Here is a 15,842-nt window from a genome sequence, read left to right as displayed (position 1 = left end):
GCACTGCTTTAATTCTTATTGACATCTCTGAACACTTTGTTCCACTGATCACCCTACCATTGTTCTGAGGTTTGGTCAATTATATTTACCTCAATCATGATGTTAACAGCTATTTATCCAGCTGTTTTGAATGTAAATCTAACATGGAATCTACTCTAATATTTCAAAAAGACAAATTACTGTAAATCGTAATGGGAGGTTATCCATCAGATTTACCGTATTACCACATCATGCTTCCTCAACAGGTATTGGGTAAGTAATTTCAATGTTTTCAGGCCAGCACTATTTAATCCTGAATATTTATTTTTTTTATAAGTTTTGACAGTCGTCACCATTTCTGAGTTCCCTCCCTCATGCTGCTCACCTTTGCATTTGATGCTGCATATGAAAACATTGTGAATGTCTTTGCTTCCAATATTAAAGCCACTAGCTTGATCTGATCCAATCCTATAGCTTATCTTTTCTCTGCTTCTTCTGACTAAGGCTGTTAGAGAGTTGCATAAATCCTGGTCCTTTGGCACACTTGAGTTCACACTGATCATTAAGCACCCATTTACACTTAACGTAAATTAATCAAATTTTTATTTTCCCCAAATTATCATTAACTCCCCTCCAGATTCTACAACTATCCTACACACTAGGGTCAATTTACAGCAGCCTATTAAGCAACCATCCTGTACATCAAGGATCAATTTTATCAAACTTTATTCACCATATACATTTACATGCATTAGGAATTTGCTGTGGTGTGTTGGTTATTCAAAGATCTTTTGGATGTGGAAGGCAACCCTCGTAGGGAGAATGTGCAAACTCCCTTCAGAGAGCACTTGAGATCAGAATTTAACCTGTCACACTGTAAGGCTTTTGATTTCTGCAACAAAATCCATTCTGCGGCTGAAAATTCCAATCTTGAAAACTATCTGGAGCAGAACCAAATAGTTCATTGTCCTGGCATTAGATCTGACCACAAAACAAGTTTTCACCCATGTACTTACACCATACCCAGGATAACCCATGTATTTGGCATTCTACTAAAACTAATTATTTGCTGAAGCCATTATCCCACACCTTCATCATCAAAGTTTTATGATTCCAGCCCACTCAAAGCTATTCTCCCACATCTACCACCAGTCTTTGACCATCCAAAATCCTAAGCCTGTATCCTGTCTAATCATCTTTCTGCTTTGCTGACAAACAATAGGTTCCTGCCACAATTGCAACTGTAAAATTCTATCTCTAGTTTTCAAACCATCTCCATTATCTGACTTTTCCTTCATCTATATTCTCCCACAGTCTTGTAAATCCAATAATTCTGGTTGATTGATCATTCTCAAATTTAATAACTTACCATTGGTGTCTGTGCATTCAACTGATAAAAACTGGTTGCATGGCACCTTAAATCATTTTGTTAACATTACAAGATCTATGTAAAGATAAGCTGACTTGTTCCCTTCATCCTAATATAGAAGAAACGATTCTTTCAGTAATAACGTTTTACACTTGGTTACTCAGAATCCATAAAAACGTCAGATTTCAAGCAGTGATTTCAATGATCTGCCTTTACACACAATTGGATCCTGCAAAATATGGTATCAAAATGGTTATGATACAGACTTATGAAGCTCGGGAACTTTTGTGCTAACGTATTTTATTGCGTGAAAGCTCGATTTAAAAGTATAATTTAAAAATCTCAACAAACTAGTTTCTAACTTGTTACTAACACTGTAGAGTTCATATGCTTTCACTTCCTGAAAACCCAAATAGCGATTCGCTGACGTGTCACTGTTTGTTCAGAAGTAATCACCTAGGTTAAATGCCCGGCAGCTAATAAAGTAAAAGCCTTTGTTCAAGTCTAATGCGTGGCACCCATGCTGTCTTTAAGTACCGTATGACGAAAATAGTTCCTTGATTGATGCCGAGTCATCGTGAGTGCGACCGATGAGTGACGGCTCCACCTCCAAAGGCCGTCTCATTCGCCCTCTTCATTGGTTAACTCACCATGATTGACATGCAATTGCGCCCGCCTCCTACGCAGCTTCCTGCCTCTGAGTGATTGCGACGACTGTCACTCAGCTTGATTGATTAGCTCCTTGCTGCTGAATGGTCCTTGGCGCTTTTCTTCGGTGCGCCGCCTTAGTTTGTTTTAGGTGGGATCGGGAATCTGTCATCGAGCTTCAGTTTTGGAGATAAATCAAGCTTGAGGGGGAGTTTATGAAGACCCAGGCGTGAGCGTGTAAAACGCCGGCTTACATCCTCAGTTCCCCGGGCCGAGTGTAAGTACTCAGAAGTGGCGGCCTTTTCGTCGTTCTCACATGTCGGGGTGAAAAACTGGGGGCGGTGGCGGCGGCCCAGAGGTTACAAAGAGGCAGAGGGTCACTGCAAAATGTCCGAGCAGCATTGTTACAGTCTGTCGGCTGCATCCGCGGGCTTTGTTGATCATGGTGTTGCAGGCTGTCCCAAAGTTAGGTGGAGGAATGTGTCCAGGCTTCACCTCCAGATAGTACTCTTGAAGCTCGGCCTGCGTGGAAGGCAAAGCCGGAGTCAGGCGCCGCGGCATCTGCTCTTCTTTCTCCTCCTCCTCTCCAGTAGTCTTTTTATTCCCTTTATGGCCAGACTCCCCAATTTTATTTTCCTGAGTTCGGTCCGGCCAGACCTTAGCGAGAGCAAAAACTGAAAGGGCTCGTCTTTGGAGAAATCTGTGACCTAGACGAAATGTTAGCACAAGAAAGCTAGATAAAATGTTCTGTCAGTAGAACGCTGCCGATAGTGTATTACAAAGCTTGTGTGCACGCTTTGCAATTGTCTCCGACCACTAAAATACGACTTACTGCGTAATGTGTGTGGTTATCAACTTTAAGTTAATAAGTCTTTAGTCTTAAATTGTAGCGAAACCTCTCTGAGAAGATGTAAAAGTGACCATTTGACACATGTTGCAGAGTCAGTGGTGTCATTTAAACTGCCTCAACATTATACTTCTATTACGTAGGGGGTGTTTTAAACAAATTGAAAGAGTTTTGCACAAAATCAAAGGGAATCAGAAAATTAATCATCATAAAACCGTTTTTAAAAACAATCCAGAAATGCCATGTGATATCAGAATTTGTCCATTTAATCCAATGGACTCAACTATATATATATATAATAGACAGTAGGTGCAGGAGTAGGCCATTCGGCCCTTCTAGCCAGTACCGCCATTCACTGTGATCATGGCTGATCATACACAATCAGTACCCCGTTCCTGCCCTCTCCCCATATCCCTTGACCCCGCTATCTATAAGAGCTCTATCTAACTCTGTCTTGAATGCATCCAGAGACTTGGCCTCCACTGCCTTCTGGGGCAGAGCATTCCACAAATCCACCACTCTCTGGGTGAAAAAGTTTTTTGGCATCTCTGTTCTAAATGGGCTACCCCTTATTCTTAAACTGTGGCCTCTAGTTCTGGACTCACCCATTAGCGGGAACATGCTTCCTGCCTCCAGCGTATCCAATCCCTTAATAATCTTGTATGTTTCAATCAGATCCCCTCTCATCCTTCTAAATTCCAGTGTATACAAGCCCAGTCGCTCCAATCTTTCAACATATGACAGTCCCGCCATTCCAGGAATTAACCTTGTGAACCTACGCTGCAGTCCCTCAATATCAAGAATGTCCTTCCTCAAATTTGGAGACCAAAACTGTATATATAACTGATAAGTATGTGTGTGTGTGTGTGTGTGTATATATATATACTTTCAACAAGTCTCTAGAATGGACAGTGACTTTATACAGTAATGTTAATGTTTAAAAGTATATATTTACAGCAGGCAGGGTCTTAACTGGGTTAACTGAACGTGGGGGTTGGGGAGAATAATGGTGTTTTATTGTTCCTTTGTTTATTGTCAGTATTTGTTCTTCCTATATTAGATTAGGGGGTCAAGGTGTCATTCAAAGGAAAGGATGGCATTGAGTGAAGCAGTCAAAGCTCAGTATTTGAACCGTTGGATCTAAATTCCCAGTGCATTTATTGGTTTGCATCCTTTTAACTGTACCTTGTCTAAATGTCTTTGATGACTATGTCTTGTCTATGTAACTTGCATCTTTTTAAATAACTCTATACCAATAATAGATAAGCCTAAAATACTGAAGATGCAGACATGCATGTAAAGGTTTTGTATTTTTCTATTGTGTACTTGCCATCTCCCTTTAAGGTCACCCAACCAATTTAAGTTAGTCCCAGCCAGTAAATATGTACATATCAGCTTTTAAAGTTCCATTTATTTTTGCATTTCAGACTCTCAGAAATTCACATGTAAAACTTTTTCCCATCGCACACTAATACTTTTCTTTCCATATTTTTCAATAAACTACCATATTACCAGGAGCTTTGTGGCTGAGGCCAATATTTATCCCACTCACAACACCGCCACATTCAGTTATTTCACCAACCCTTTGTGAAATGTCCTGTTTCACAAATTAACCGTGTTTGACGATATTGTAAGTAACTAAGCTTTTAAAATTAATTTGTAACAACATTGTGAAGAATCATATGAATTCAGCCTTTTCCTTCTCCTGAGGCCTCCCGTCCCATGATCCTTTCCCTTCTCCAGCTCTGTATCACTTTCGCCAATCACCTTTCCAGCTGTTAGCTTCATCCCACCCCCTCCGGGCTTCTCCTATCATTTCGCATTTCCCTCTCCCCCCACTACTTTCAAATCTCTAACTATCTTTCCTTTCGGTTAGTCCTGACGAAGGGTCTCGGCCCGAAACGTCGACAGCACTTCTCCCTATAGATGCTGCCTGGCCTGCTGTGTTCCACCAACATTTTGTGTGTGTTGTTGTTTGAATTCAGCCTTGCTTGTTTTCATTTCAAGACTTTCCAGATTTGAGGTTTCAATTTAATTCTCTTGTTAATAATGCAACTCCCAGTGTTCTTAGTTCAAAATGAAGTTGGAATGTCAGGTACCCTTGGTAAATCCATTTTACTTATGCATACAATATTAACAGCATTGGAGCTAAAAGTGGAAGAAAAGAGCAGCTATGCAACAAGATCTGTTGGTGAATAAAGAAAAATGTGTGCAATGACAGCTGTTGGTGAAAAGAACAACATGTGTGATGGGAGCTGTTAGTGAATACAGAGGAACGTGTGGAGAGACCTATTAGTGAATAATGAAAGCTGAGAGTTTTCTGTACATCAGAAAGGATCCTTTACTGATGAGTGATGCTGTTAAACTATTTTATTCCACTCCTTTGCGATGATATGTGCGTAGTTACAAAAGTGAAGATATTTTTTAAATTCTAAAAATATCAGAATAATTTGGTGGCATATAAAATAATAAAGGTCTGAGATCATGAGGAAATTGATATGAATGTTTTTTGTATCATTAAAAATGTCGCTATTTTTGAGTAGTAGGTGGTGTAGTTTATTGAGTCGATCAGCAAATTGGGTTGCAACATCGTTTCCTTGGACTTGTGCTTAAGTATTTTGCTCCTGCATTTAAGTGACCTGAGGTATTACAAAGTAATGGATACAAAACCCCAGATGAAGTTTGATTGTCAATTTTAATGAAGCCTGACCTGGAGGGGAAACTTTTTCCCCCCAATAATATGCAAGTACAGCTAGTTAAATAAACAGATATTCTTACCTCAGTTGCAAAAATGCATTTCTTTATGGAAACTACTTTTTTCCTGTGTCATAGTCTGTGCTTGGGAATGGTGTCCTTGTTCTACCTTTTGAACAGAGTTTGACTGTGACACAGGAATCAGCCATCTAAAATTTATGCTTTATTTTTTTTTATATTAGGTACTTTTAATATTAAATGTTTAATTGCTATTTGAAATCAGCTTGAATTAAATTTGTTTCTCGTTGGTGCTTCTTAGTTACTGGAGCCTGAATGAAACATAAGAATATGGTGTACTTAGAACATAGAAATCTACAGCACATTACAGGCCCTTTGGCCCTAAAATGTTGTGCCAACCATGTAACCTACTCTAGCAACTGCCTGGAATTTCCCTGGAGTATAGCCTTTTTTTTCTAAGCTCCCTGTACCTATCTGAGAGGCTCTTAAAAGACCCTATTGTATCCGCTTCCACCACCATTGCCAGCAGTGCATTCCACACACCCACCATTCTCGGTGTGGAAAATCTTACCCCTGACATCCCCTCAGTGCCTATTTCCAAGCACCTTAAAACTATGCCCCCTCTGGAAACGGCTCATCTGTAGGTGGCAAAAATGTTGTAATCGTATAACTAATTTACCCTCGCCTTTCAATTCCCATCATGGTGATTTAGTTTTAAAAAGTAGCCATTTCAGTGAAGCAGTTGCTTATTTTGCAAATATTAGTGTTTTGTGATTTTTTTAATCAAAAATGACCCCAATGTACCATGAGGTATAAGGAGATGAAAGCTTCATGATAGAAGCAGTCAGCAACTGACCCAGTAGTCTTATTGATGCATTTAACACTGGGCATATTTCAATCCCTCATCTATTCTTCCATGAGATAAAATTTGGCTCCTGAATAAAGAGGAGAAATAACACGTTTTAGCTTGTGTTTCTTGTAACATACTTAAATATAGAATTGCAGTAGCGGGTTCTGCTACAATATTCTCTTGTCTGAATGATCACATTAGACAGACTTGGATTATACTTTTAGACTGGTTCATTTGCAGTGATGTGGGCAAGTCTGGGAGAGGATTCATTCCGTTCTGCTTTGCTAGTGCTAGAGTAAATGAGCAGGAAGGGGTGGATTCCTGATTGTCCAGTTTTGCATGCAAGTTATTTTCGGGTTAAAGTTATATTATTTTCAAAACATTGTACAAAGTCCAGACATGCCTTTTGCTTTCACTTCCCAGCAAATCTGTCGAGTTTTAGCTGATGCAGGTAACTAGCTATTACTGCAGTTCATTGACATTGCTGTAGAACTGCTGTAAGCAAATGAAGTAAATTATTGGCTCAGTGACACCCCACCCCATTTGCTCTGTCCGCTAAGTTTATATACTAATATCTTTATAATGTTAATAATCACATTGAGAGAGGTATTTTAGATTTATATATAATGTGTGTAGATGGATTTTTAATTTTTAGACCACTGTAAAGCATAAAAGTTGAACAAAGATCAAAAACAGTAGTTGACTGATAAACACTTTCATTGTTTTCAATTGTAGAAAAGCAAATTTTTGTCAGTCACTTCTCTGATCTACATGCATGTTTTATCATATCATGTGATTACAAAAAAAGAGCAGCTTGGGGTGACCTTGAAATATATAAAGGATATGGTCCACAAAGTGCTGGAGGAACTCAGCAGATCAGGCAGCATCTATGGAAAGGAATAAGCATTTGACATTTTGGGCCAAGATCCAAAAGATCTTTATTCTGAAGTTCTAGTGATGTGAATGGTGCCTTTTACAATCCTTTGATTCTGACATCTTATTATCTAATTTACTGGAGGTTTTGAGTGGAAGCAGATATAAAGTAAGAGTAAGGGCAGCGCATTTGAGTAGTTGACCTTTAAAAATATACCTGATAAAATGCCACTTAATGTGCCTCAGCAAAGCTGCAAAAGGGGTGATAGCAGCATGGAAGCTTAGTTATTCTGCACATCTGTTTTCTATCCTTTAACTGACTTTTTCTGTATTGAAGGAAGGTAGAGTGGAATTATGTCAAGGTCAGTTACTTCAATTGAGTACAGAAATAGAATTTCAACATGTGAGAATGTAGCAAACTCAAGGGGGGCAAGAACAACGAGTCAGCTTACAGAGAGGAGGTGCAGCGGCTAACGGACTGGTGTAGAGCCAACAACCTGTCTTTTAATGTGAACAAAACAAAAGAGATGGTTGTTGACTTCAGGAGGGCATGGAGCGACCACTCTCCACTGAACATCAACGGCTCCTCGGTAGAAATCGTAAAGAGCACCAAATTTCTTGGTGTTCACCTGATGGAGAATCTCACCTGGTCCCTCAACACCAGTTCCATAGCAATGAAAGTCCAGTAGCGTCTCTACTTGTTGTGAAGGCTGAGGGAAGTCTATCTCCTACCTCCCCATCCTCATCAGATTCTACAGGGGTTGTATTGAGAGCATCCTGAGCAACTGCATCACTGCCTGGTTCGGAAATTGCACCATTTCGGATCGCAAGACCCTGCAGCAGATAGTGAGGTCAGCTGAGAAGATCATCGGGGTCTCTCTTCCTGCCATCATGGACATTTACACTACACACTGCATCCGCAAAGGAAACAGCATTATGAAGGACTCCATGCACCCCTCATACAATCTTTTCTCCCTCCTGCCGTGTGGGAAAAGGCTCTGAAGCATTTGGGCTCTCACGACCAGACTATGTAACAGTTTCTTCCCCCAAGCTATCAGACTCCTCAATACCCGAAACCTGGAATGACACCTTGCCCTACTGTCCTATTTATTATTTATTGTAATGCCTGCACTGTTTTTGTGCATTTTATGCAGTCCAGTGTAGGTCTGTAGTCTAGTGTAGCTTTCTCTGTTGTTTTTTTTTATATTACGTAGTTCAGTCTAGTTTTTTGTACTGTGTCATGTAAACCATGGTCCTGAAAAACGTTGTCTCATTTTTACTATGCATTGTACCAGCAGTTATGGTCGAAATGACAATAAAAGTTGACTTGACTTGGTTAATGGATTTATTGAGGACAGGTGTTGTTGGAAAGGTAGCAAAATGGCTAGAAAAGTGAGTGTCATTCATTTTGGTGGGAAAAGCTAAGGAAAAATAATGTGCTTCTTGAGCTGTGCAAGCTGTGAAATGAGACTCCCATGTCTCTGCTTCTTTCTACAAACAAATATATTGTTATGGAAATCCATATGGCCATAAGCAATATCAGTCTATTTGTGGGATAAGTGGAATATCCTTTATTTCAGTTTTACTCTTTTCCACTCTTATCCCATTTTCTGAGTAAATTGGTGATGGTCTTGTTCCCCCTGTTTTTGCCTTTAATTTCTAATATTTCCATCCTGCTCTCACCTTCCTACTTCCATCTCTGATTTATCCCTTCCCTGACCTCTATCCATTTCAGGGGATAGATTAACAATCAATATTAGCTATCTTTGGTCTATGTCCTACAAAAATCAAAGCTGAGTTTATTGTTGTTTGTATAAGTACATGTATAGTGTAATGGAAAAACTTGCATATAGCATCAGATGCACAACATTCATAAGGAAGTATTAATTAAATATAAGTTACACAAGCAAGAACACATTTAGAATTTTAAGAAGATCCATAGGTCATAGTGTTGCTATCTTAAGGTATTAATTAGGATTGTGCAGGTTGATTTAAAAAGCTTTGTAGGTACTTTGACCACGTTTTCTCCCACCCCGCTTCCTTAAATGACTTCATTTTCTCAGTGCGTGTCTTCATCGCATCTGCCGTGATGATACAATCTTTTATGCTGATATTTCTGTATTTGTTTCCTCTGCTGTGGGGAATTCTGTTCCATCACTGTTAGTGGGACTGGGTCTGTTCTATTTCCCACTGTACTACATTCTACTAAGATTTCCCATATCTTTGCCTTCTACCTTGCCGGTTCACATATTCAGTAAATGATTATCTTCATCTCTGATATGTCCTGGTGAGAATGTGAAGAGGGTAAGGGGTACGTGTAGAAGGGGTGGGCGAGGGGTAAGTGTAGCAAAATATGTAGACAGGATCAGGGAAAGGATATGTCATTGGGGAAGTGTAGTAGGACAGAGAAGAGGTAGCTAAAATAAGATTCCAGACAGCATGTGGCAACCACAAAGAAGAGGAACCTTGCGACCACAAGATAATGTGTTCGGCAAAGTATTTTGAGCTATATACCTATTCCGAGTATTTTGCGTGCTTAGCTATGCAATAGCCAATCAATTGATGAATTTGAATCGGTAACCATATTTGTGAATGTAGTACCCTGCTTTTGGGTATAAGTCTGACCTTTGTAAACCAACAAATTGGGAGTTGGCTACCTTACGCCCGAAGTGCGTGGGGCTGTGAACTCCTCTCTGAATAAAAACCGTTTCAGAGGTAATTTCGTGTCTCTGGTGTTTTTCCTCAACTGAGCAGGTTAATAATTTCAGGTTGACACTGGCATGATCACACCACCAGGCAGCATCTTCCTGTCCTACCTCATTCAAAATTTGTAATAAACCATTTTTTTGGGGAGTCCATCTTATCCTCCTTGCAGACCATCCTGTGCAATTATAGAAGCAATACCTGCCCTTCTAACTCCTTGCTATTATCCAGAGTCCCATGTGGACCTTTGAGAAGTCAAATGGTAATGTCTGCTGTTTAATTTGCTGTATATACAGTTCAAGATGTGGCTCTCTGCATATTGGACCTACTGGATGCAGACTGAGTGACTGGTTTGTGGAACACCTCCATTCAGTTCTCAAGTTCTTAGCTGTCATTTGAATTCTTCAGTCCACTCCTGCTATATTGTCCCTGCCCTCATTAGATGGACGAAGTCTAATACTACCTTGTACCGGTATCTTCTCCAAAAAAGCAAGTAACAGCTTTCTGAGCATAAATGTTCCAGCAATTTTGGATAATCACTATTAATAGGTAATTCAGGTGGGTCTCAGCCCAAAACGTCGAGTGTTTATTCATTTCCATAGATACTGCCTGACCTGCTGAGTTCCTCCAGCATTTTGTATGTGTTAATGGATAATTATCTTGGTTCCCCTATTTCAGGGGTTCCCATTTCTTTTTTTTTTATATAATGCCATGGATCCCAGGTCTGGAACCCCTGTCCTACTTGTACCTCTGCAGGCCGATATTTATACCCTCATTTGATGCTAGAAATTTGAAACAAAACTGAAGTTTCTGGATATGCTTGGCAGATCAGACAGAGAGAAGTGGTATTAACATTTTAGGTCAATGTTTTCCTATTCCCTTATACTATTATTACCTTTTTGTTACCCATCCATTACTGACGTATTTTCATCTTTTTTTTTGTCACTTCATCTCTCCTGCCTTCTACCCCGTCGTAGGCACTTCCCTTTTTGTCCTCTCTCTTCCTCCTGTCATTTTTACTTTCACTGCTGACTTCTCTCAGTTACTTCAATCTGAAAAGTTCTGATGAAGAATTGTTGCCCTGAAAGATTAACTGTTTTTCTTTCCTCTGAGTCAGTGGTAAGGAAGGCAAATACAATGTTAGCATTCATTTCAAGAGGGCTAGAATGTCAGAGCAAGGATGTGATGCAGAGGCTTTATAAGGCATTAGCCAGACCACACATGGAGTATTATGAGCAGTTTTTGGATCACTTGTCTAAGAAAAGATGTGCTGGTGTTGTAGAGAGTCCAGAGGAGGTATACGAGAATGATTCCTGGAATTAAAGGATGAAAGTAAGAGAGTGCTTGATGGCTCTGAGCATGTACTTGCTGGAGTTTAGATGAATGAGGAGCAATCTCATTGAAACCTATCAAATATTGAAAGGCCTAGATAGAGAGGATGTTTCCTATTGTATGTGAGTCTAGGACCAGAGGGGACAGCCTCTGACTAGAGGGACATCCATTTAGAACAGAAAGGAGGTATTTCTTAAGCCAGAGGGTGGTGTATCTGTGGAATTTATTGCCGTGGACAGCTGTGGAGGCCAAGTCATTGAGTTTATTTAAAGTGGAGCATGCTAGGTTCTTGATTAGTCAGGTTGTGAGGGGTTACGTGGAGAAGGTAGGTGAATGGGGTTGAGAGGGATAATAAATCAGCCATGATAGAATGGTAGAGAAGACTCAATGGGCTGAATGGCCTAATTCTCCTATGTGTTATGGTCTAATAATACATTTTCATTTGGAATCAATGTTATGTTGCTTGCATCGTTAGAAGTGAATCCTTTTAAATACAAAAACGTTCTGGGGCTCACACTGATTCATTAACAAATATAAGAAATCATCATTAGAATTAGAAGGGGTTTAGATCAGATATCCACAGACTCCTTGCTTAATGGTTCATGGCATAAAGTTTGGGAACCCCTGGTTCAGATGGAGCTTAGGCAATCCCTTGGGTGTTAGTTCTACTCTACTTCTAAGGCGACTGAGGAGACCAGTCTGGAAACTAAACTTCCCTCGGAGGTGTTGGAGAGTACCTGATGAGTCAGACTGCTGGGTAGTTTGCGAGATGATGCACCCTTTCCATTGTTTACGTCGGACTTCTGAATACTCCAAATACCGAACCTTGAATGCCGTCCCTTGGAATAGAAAGCATTGGCTGTTGCTCGATGGCAGAATAGAGGTTGTGCATTGTGAATAAGAAAGTTTGAGTGCCTTGTAAAGGGTGAAGCAGCTATCACTGGGAACTTCAATCTATACCAGGCAAACTGAATTAGTGCAAGCAATATTAAGGATACATTTCTGGAGTATTTTTGATACGTATTTCTAGATCAGTTGAAGAATCATTGATATAAGGCTTTTTTTCCTTCGCAGCAAGAAAGAGTTACGTAATTTGTAAAGGAGTCACCTAGGCAAGGGTGATCATACTGAGAGAATTCTACATTAAGGTTGAATCTAAATGAAGTTAATTGAAGGTATGAGAGGGTCAGGTTGGCTAGGATAGAATAGAAAACTATTTTAAAAGGTGTAATAGTGGACTGTCCACAGCTAGCAGTTAAAGAAGGCACACAATTTTACTGCTCTATGTGCATTCCCGAAGGCTAAACGAGGAGTTTCTTTCACCAGAGGGTGGTGAATCTGTGGAATTCATTATCACAGGCAGCTGTGGAAGCCAAGTCATATCTAAGGCAGAGGTTGATAAAGTCTTGATTAGTCAGGGAGAAGGCAGGTGATTGGGGCTGAGAGGGAAAATGGATCAGTCATGATGAAACGAAGGGGCAGACTCGATGGGCCATGTGGCATAATTCTGCTATTTCTTATGGTCTTAATGTAAATGCAGTAACAATAGCAAACAAATTAGTAAAGGTGCTTCTTGTGAGTTATGTCAGTATTATAACAAGTACAGGCATGATTAAGGGAAAACATTGGTGAACAGGTTTTAAAATACCTGATTGATAGCCATCCTGATGTGAAGCTGACAGAACCCATTCCATTAAAGCAGAAGTTGATAGGTTTTGGCATAGTAAGGGCATCTGAGGTTACATGAAGAAGGTGGGAGAATGGGGTTCAGGGAAATAAATCAGCCACGATGGTGGTGGAACAGAATTGATGGGCTGAATGGCCTAATTGTGCTCCTATGTCCTGTGCTCTTAATAAAATATATTACCAGAGACGTTAAATGTAAAGTGATCAATCTCACCAATCTGAAGATCTGCTTCCTACAATTTTGAAAGAGGTGGCTGTAGAGATGGTGAGTTTGCTCATTATCAACTTCTTAAAAACCTATAGACTCGTAAATGTTTCTTTCATATTGGAGGACATTAAACATTAACCTACTATTTAACAAAAGGAGGAAGAGACCTAACAAAGTGAATGATAGTGATCCTTCACTCCCAGATGAGCTTAATGCCTTTTAAGGGAGAATAAAACTACATCTGTGCAAATCCCTGCAGCACCTGGTGACCCTGTGATCTCCTGTCTCGGAGGCTGACGCCAGAACATTTTCAGGAGGGTGAACACTCGTAAGGTGTCAGGTCCTGATGGTGTATCTAGTAGTGCTGACCGCCTGGCGGGTATGTTTAAGGACATCTTCAATCTCTCACTGCTGTAGTTGGAGGTTTCCACCTGCATCAAAAGGGTGACAATCATACCAGTGCCCAAGAAGAGCAGGGTGAGCTGCCACAACAACTGTCACTCAGTGACACTCACATTTACTGTGATGAAGTGCTTTGTGACGTTGGTCATGGCTGGAATCAACTCCTGCCTAAGTAAGGATCTGGGCCAGCTGCGATTTGCCTATTGCCACAATAGGTCTATATTGGGTGCAATCACACTGGCTCTCCACTGGGCCTTGGATCATCTGGACAATAGTAATTCCTGTGTCAGGCTGCTGTTTATTGATTACAGTTCAGCGTATGGCACAATCATACCCCCAGTTCCAATCAACAAGCTCCAAAACCTGGACCTCTGTATCTTCTGCAGCTGGATTCCTGACTTCCTCATTGGTAGACCGCAGTCAGTGCAGATCAGAAATAACCGCCTCACTGACAGTCAACACAGGTGCACCTTAAGTATGCTTGCTTAACCCACTGTGCTACTCTCTCTACACCCACAACTGTGTGGCCAGGCACAGCTCAAACACCATCTATACATTTGCCGATGACACAGCTACTGTTGGCAGAATTTCAGATGGTGACGAGGAGGCGTACAGGAGAGAGGTAGATCAGCCTGGTTGAGTGGTGTCGAAACAACAACCTTGCACAACATCAGTTGATTGTGGACTTCAGGAAGGGTATGTTGAGGGAACACACACCAGTCTGCATAGAGAGAAGAGAAGTGGAAAGGGTGAATGGTTTCGTGTTCCTGGATGTCCACATCTCTAAGGATCTGAACATATTGATGCAATTACAAAGAAGGCATGACAGTAGCTATATTTTATTAGAAGTCACCAAAGGTACTTACAAATTTCTACAGGTACACTGGAGAATATTAGCTAGGGGAAATGCGAAAATCCAGAAGTTGTGACATCAAGAAATTTATACATTTGATCAGAGTCACAGTGCATTTATGAAAGAAATAATATATAGTTAGCTTATTAGTTCTTTAAGTGGGTATCTAGTTAAGTAATAAAGAGAAATTAGTGGATGTGTGGCATTTGGATTCTTGTAAGGTTTTTGTTAATGTCACCTGAGCAGGGTTAAAACACGTAGAAATTGAATTCAAGGTTATTTAACAGATTAAAAATCAAAAGCAACTTTCACGATATGCTGGTGGAACTCAGCGGGTCTTTGGAAATGAACAATCAGTAGACATTTCACGCCAAGGCTCTCCTGCAGGACTGGAAAGGACATGGAAGTCGCCAGAATGAAAATCAAAGGATGGGGTTAAGTGGATCGTTTTCGGGTTGGTAGGCTGTGTGACTAGTGGGGTAGCATAGAGACTGGTACTTAGACCCTGACTTTTCACAATCAGTGTTGTCTGTTTAGCTGAGGTTTCCAAATGCAAATTTGGTAATGTTTCAATGTCACGTAATTAATTAGGAATGCTGAGAATGTAAAGAGCCTTTGAAGTGAGGGGCCCACACTGGGTCTATAGAGAAGTATACGAGTGGGAGTCAGAGAAGGGATACTGCTCTGTGGGGTTAAAAGGAGAAACATAAGCATATCCTAAATGGTGAGATACTTGCAGAAAGTTGTTGTCACTACACATGTCAAAAGAAAATTACATGAGCACCAAATTGGTCTTTGCTCTTGTACTCTAATCTATTTGCAATAAGAATATCTCATTATGGTGTACAGGGGGTTATTAACACCACATCTAGAATACTGTGTGCAATATTGGTCTTCTTGCTGGAGGAAAATGTACTTGTTATGGAGAGAATGAAGTGAAGACTTTCCAGACAGATCTGTGTTCCATGAAAACCATCATATGAGGAGTAATTGAGATATACAAAGTACCTAGAGCACCCAACAGAGTAGGGAGGATGGTTTTCAACCCCTTTGCTGAATCATCGAGAACTAGGGGGCACAGTCTCAAAGTAAGGCGAAGGGCATTTAGCATGAAATGAAGAGAATTTTCTTAACGCATTCACAATCGAATGTTTGGATTATCTAACATGAAAGGCTCTGTCTTTAATACTGTTCAAAAATTAATTCAACTGTTAGATAGATAGATACTTTATTCATCCCCATGGGGAAATTCAACTTTTTTTCCAATGTCCCATACACTTGTTGTAGCAAAACTAATTACATACAATACTTAACTCAGTAAAAAAATATGATATGCATCTAAATCACTATCTCAAAAAGCATTAATAATAGCTTTTAAAA

General features: G+C 40.2%; 1 protein-coding gene across 1 annotated transcript in view; it reads left to right on the top strand.

The window, feature by feature from the left end:
- The first annotated feature begins 2,072 nt into the window (after positions 1-2,072).
- Positions 2,073-15,842, top strand: part of keap1b (kelch-like ECH-associated protein 1b) — a 32,724-nt gene continuing 18,954 nt past the window's right edge. Inside the window, exon 1 of the mRNA XM_073063375.1 lies at positions 2,073-2,273. The gene's annotated coding sequence lies outside the window, so the exon portion shown is untranslated. The remainder of the gene's footprint in view (positions 2,274-15,842) is intronic.

This window comes from Hemitrygon akajei, chromosome 12 (assembly GCF_048418815.1).
Source record: "Hemitrygon akajei chromosome 12, sHemAka1.3, whole genome shotgun sequence".
NCBI lineage: Eukaryota > Metazoa > Chordata > Chondrichthyes > Myliobatiformes > Dasyatidae > Hemitrygon > Hemitrygon akajei.
Note: the sequence above shows the minus strand (reverse complement) of the source record. Positions and strands in the feature narration are given on the sequence as shown.